Source organism: Sinocyclocheilus anshuiensis, unplaced genomic scaffold (genome assembly GCF_001515605.1).
Source record: "Sinocyclocheilus anshuiensis isolate Anshui unplaced genomic scaffold, SAMN03320099.WGS_v1.1 scaffold1365, whole genome shotgun sequence".
NCBI lineage: Eukaryota > Metazoa > Chordata > Actinopteri > Cypriniformes > Cyprinidae > Sinocyclocheilus > Sinocyclocheilus anshuiensis.
In genome coordinates, this window is record NW_015551032.1 from 1,767,900 (window position 1) to 1,773,668 (window position 5,769).

The following is a 5,769-nucleotide window of genomic DNA, read 5'->3' on the forward strand; positions in this document are numbered from 1 at the left end:
ATAACTGAAATGCCAGGCAATGAGATGCAATATGCGACAGTTTGGCTAAAGCGATGTGTCTTTAATGTAGATTTAACCTGATAGAGTGTGTCTGAGCCCCGAGCATTATCAGCATAGCCATTCCAAAGTTTTGGAGCCAAATACAAAAAAAAGCTGTATCTCCTTTTGTGGGCTTTGATATGTACTGTCAACAGTCCAAACTTTTGTGCCTTAAAGGATTGTAGTGTGATGCAAGATCGGTTAGAAAGGACATCAAATGTTTTCCTTATGTAAATGTTATTTTGTATTAACCCAAATGACTCCTTCAAAGCTGAAATGATCCTTACTATGACTTAGAGTTAGTCATGCTGTGCCTTTTGAGCAGAAGCTGTATGATATAACTTGAATAGATCACATTTAACAGATGGTTCTGATCTGCTCGTGCTATATAAAAATATAATCAAGCTCAGAGCATATAGCTTTGACATATGATCCTCTTAATCAGTTGTTACTAACGATTTTGAGTACATCGAGTACTTATTAACTAAATCTAAATAGTTTCCCTGCTGCACATGAACCTCACGTTAGAGTGGACACTAATGTATCTCTGCAGTTCTGTGAGTAACATTTTGACCTAATAAGCAGATACCAAGCTTTTTACATTTTGGAAATGTATAAAAACTGTTTATAGATTTTTTTTAGAGGATTTGTGTAGAGAAAGGAAGTCTTATTGTTCTGTCAGGACCAATATCGTCAATTAGCATACAGTTTGGATTGGCGGTATGGTTCTGTTCTGGGCAAGAACTCCCTGCGCATCCATGCAGCCTAGCATGGATGAGAGCAGGGAGAGCAGCGATAAATAATTAAGAAATAATTAAATAAAAAATTTGAATTTGGCAACAAAACGTTTCCATTGCTTATGTTTGGTGTATCATAAAATATTATATTATAGGAACTATGAAGACAAAATAACAGATTAATTTGAATCCCAGACATAAAAACTGTCAAATAAATCTGTCAGTTTTCAGCTCTTTGTTTGAATAGGATTTCAATTTTAATTTCAGTTATTACCTTGTCTTTGTTTTGTTTTTTTACAGATAATTTTTCCTGTGGCCTCTTGTATTCTCACAAAATTAAACCTGACGTGCAAAATAATCAATAAAGGTCTTTTTTGAAAGACAAACCAAAACTGTCTTGGTGCTATTTTTATAGAGCAGTCATAATGGAATAAATATTTCCTTTTTTTTTTTCAGATACAGAAGTACTTTGAATTGCAGCCACTGGCCCGAGGAAAGCGATGGATTCTTGCAGGCAGCACAACGAACAACATGGAGACTGTGAAGGAGAGTTTTAGTCAACTCATCAGCCTTTTGGAAGAGAAGGAGGTGCTACCTAGCAGGATATGATTCAATCAAACTTCAAAGTGAAGAGTGGGTTTGAAGTGTTGTTTGCTAAAAGGAATTTTTTGGACTTGTTCGTCATTGTTTTATAACCCACTGGAGACATAGATGCAAATAGCCACATGTTTTGACGAGCTGACCGACATAATCGTTACCCTCAGGGCCACACATATGCTGATTTAGTAGCAGGTGAGCCAAAGTCCTTTAAAGAGATCAGATTTTTACCCCTTATTTGTAAACGTAATAAGCTATTTGATTAGCTAGTGTCCATTGCACTCATCATTCCTTCTTCCATGTAGAGAATGTTAGAATGTTGTCCTAGACTAAATGTGGATGATGTTGTTCATTTTGTTGTTTGAAAAGACGACACACCCATTTACTTGGCACTGCTGGCCAAGCTGTTTTCAGCTTTGAGCTGGAATACAAACTCTATCAATCAGTGTCCGCAACAGCTGCATTTGACAAGTCCCTGTCCGCCAGGCTTAAGCCCTCCAACTGTCTGCGGAGACTCCTCCCCGTCTGCCACCTCACTCCTCGCCCAGCCACGCTCTGCGGCCTAACCCGCTGCTTCCTGCTGGTGTTATCCAAATTCCTCTCCACAAATTTAGATTCCTGACTGCGCACCTCTCTGATGTGTTATTTTGTCTCACGGGAGTCTCCGAGTAGTTTAGGACTCACACATGCTGTGTTTCTGTATATTTATAGTGTTAACTAGGTTGCATTTGTTTGCCCGCATATTGCCACTTGTCTTATTTTTTTAAACAAAAAACAACATATTTGTACTGCCTTTAATTTGATGTGTGGCCATGTACAAGTTAGATGTGTCATGTGATCTTTTGTATACAGTACCCTCGTCCTACAAACCTCAGGGTAACAATTTACTGCAGTACATGTATGCATTTACTATAAGGTTTAATTCATTAACATTAGTTAATGCATTAGGTATCATGAACTACATATTGGACTGTTTTTTTATAGCATTTATTAATTTAGGTGAATGTTAATTTAAACAGATACTATTGTAAATTTATGTTTGCTTATAATAATTGAATCTTAATTTATACAACTTGAAATGTTACAAAATGTGTTGTGTTTGTATGTGGATATTAATATTTTAAATATTAACATTCTTTGTATTATATAAAATTATCATAATACATAAATATTTATTAATAAATGCATTAAAAGTATTGTTCATAGCTATGACATTTATTTTAACCTTATTTTGAAGTACCACCACTTTACAATTCAATCTGAGTGTTGTCATTATTACTGTAAATATCATGATTTTAAGTGATTATTTTGAATTTCATACAAGGCCATGTAAGTGTAAAATACATCTGATATGCTGCTTTAAACCAGTAGTTTTTCAATAGTTCCACCGTCACCCGGCAAAATCAAAGCAACCCAGAAAAATAATCAAAGAGTCCATCATATCATTGCTTCCTCATCTAATCTCTGTCTTGAACACAAATTTCATGCGCTCGCAGTCTGATGTAGATTAAAAAAAGGGAAGTTAACGTTTCCCAGACAGGGTTCCTGATCCAGCCAGGTTTTTTTTTTTCTTCACCTCTTTTCAAACTACCCACGTTGCTTTAATACAATGTCTGTCACGCAGGTTGCCCCTGCGATTCTTTGATCTGCTCTTCCTCTGTCTACGGCTGACGCTCCTCTCTAGTCTGCTGCTCTTGTCTAGCCGCTCTCAGAGAAAGCCCTTTGCCCCTTCTTTCTCGGGCGCTCTGCTTCCCTTTGGTCACGCTAATGGAGCCCACCCTCGAAGCAGAAACGCTGCAGAAAACCAGTTTGGCCTGTTAGAATTGGCCCGTCTCTCCTCCGAAGAGGCCCATAGACCGATTGCACTGGCCCTAAGGCCAGGAACTTATTGAATGCCCCATTCCTCCACTTCGTGTGACATTATCTGATTGTTGTAGCGAATCAGCTCATAAGGGAAATATGAATAATTAATCATAACTAGTTATAATTAATTATAAATATTTAGATCCGCTGTAGATATTTACTTGACCCAATAATGTAATTAGATACACACCGGGACACCTTGCAGGTACTGAGACAAACATATCACATACCAGCTTTTTTGTTTTGTTTTTGGCTTCAGTCTGGCTTTTTATGCCACCAGCGCTCTTAAAACCCTCCCACATGGGATGTCTTTTATAAAACCAGTCTTAACTCCTTTTGCATATCATTTTTCTCGCTTGACTCAGTTTCATACTTGCTGTGTCTAGACAGAGATTATTTTTGGTTCCTTAGCAGGAATTCACCAGCAACTGACAAAGACTTGGAACAGAGCGTGGTGATCTTTGTTAGGATGACTTGAGAAGGAGGGGAAACTCTTTCGCTCAGTATCCCCTTAAAAGTCTTTTCCCAGTTGTGTTTGCTCAAAGGCGAGCTCGCCTCATCATTTAAGTCCTCTCAGTCTGAAATGGTAATGCATGACTCATTGGGGAACCTTTTTGTTTACAAGGATAACAAAGCACGTTCGTTGGTGTTTTCTCAAACGCCGAATGTTTTGCTCTCCCTCCGTCCAAACAGCCGAGTAATCTCAGGCTTTCACAACCTGTTGAAGAGGGTTTGCCCCTGTGGAAATGCAACAGATGTTCCCTTGACATCCATCTGGTCCTCGTGATCCAATATCGTGCCACACTGTGAAGGGTTTTTCTTTTTTAACAGTTTCAGCTTGTCCCCGGTCAGGGGGGCTGATCTCCCACGTCTTATGCATGACTGGGATACTGTGCCACTGGTGACTTTATTAAGTCCCGGGATTAGAAATAAACACAGTAGTCTCTCCCATCCTGAGTCGGTCTTGACAACGGGACTTGGAACAAAAGCCAGTCAGTGAGATCTTGTTTGTGTTCCCGTATTTGTGTTTTGGAGAGAGAAGGAAATTGACGTACGACCAGGGTTAATTTAAAGGTGTTTTCCTATGCATGTCAGGGTTCGCAGCATGGCACCACACACCTTCTCACTAAAGCAAACAAGTGTGAGCTATCAGTGATATCAGCTGCAGTGGGAAACTCAGATAAGAGCAAAATATTAAAGGATTAGTTCACACGAAAATATAAATCCTATCACCCATCCTTCAGCCTGTTCGAAAACTAGGACTTTTTATTTTATTTTATTTTATTTTATTTTATTTTATTTTATTTTATTTTATTTTATTTTATTTTATTTTATTTTATGAAACGCAAAGGGTGAACTTTTTTTAACTATTTAAATTGCTAATTTTTTAAAACTATTTAACTAATAAAAAAATGTTAAAATGCAATTCATACAGGGAATGACTTGAATACCTGCCTACCGTATTATGTAGTACAATTCCCCAAACCTAATATATTAATTAATAATTTATGATATTTGTTGAAATATTAATAATATTATATAATTATATACATATTAATAATTTTAACCTTATTTTATTGGTTTTGGAAACCAAAGATTAAGATGTGTACATGCTGTTAAAATTGTAATAACAACAATAATAATAATTTTACAGTGATTTTCTTTTTTAAGTTTAGAAAATAAAGATTTGTACACTGGAAAATGTTGTTACCTTACCTTACCTTACCTGACCTTAATGAAATTTAAAATTCATTCAATTCAAACTTTTCATGAAGATGATTTAAAAGTTTTTCGTAATCATATAAAACATGAATGCAAAGAGAAACATATGAGTTTGGCACATATGTAACATATGTTAGTTACACAAGCTGGTCTAATGACACAGACAAGAGATTTGGTCCCTTGGCTGAACAGTCTCTATTGAGCTTGTCATTCAAGCTTCTGGTTGTGCTACTTTGGAGGATTTCTTTCTCCTCCATCCTCCTCTCGTCTCCTCTCTTCCCGTCTTTTTTCTCTCTCATCTTTTGACGCGATGATGGAGATGTGTGTCCCAGGTGGCCCACTCATCAAAACACAAGGGATCTGGCTCCTTATTTCAGACAAAAACATCACACTCTTTGTTGTCCAAAGGAAGAGATGTGGATGAGGATTTACCCAGGAGAATCTGCCCTCCCCATTGCCCACCAAAAGCCGTCTCCGCCCCCTGCCGTCAAAGAGAAATGTCAATCAAACGAGGGCATGAGGTCTGTTGAAAAGGTCATCCAGTGGTGGTCATTTCAGCCATTGTGTTCCTCTCATGAAAGGAAAAGGCAATCCAATGTGTCCAACTGACCTCACTTTGGACTAACTCCCCCTTCAGATATACTAAGAGGAAGATTTAGACATCTAGACGTAGCAATTGTTCCTGGAGTCCTAGAGAAGATGATGAACGTGTAGCCATACTTTTATAAAGATTTATGAGCAACTCTTGGAGGTTTTTAGATGTCTGGCATATTCATGAATACGCTTTAGTGTCCCCTTTTTTTTTTTTTTT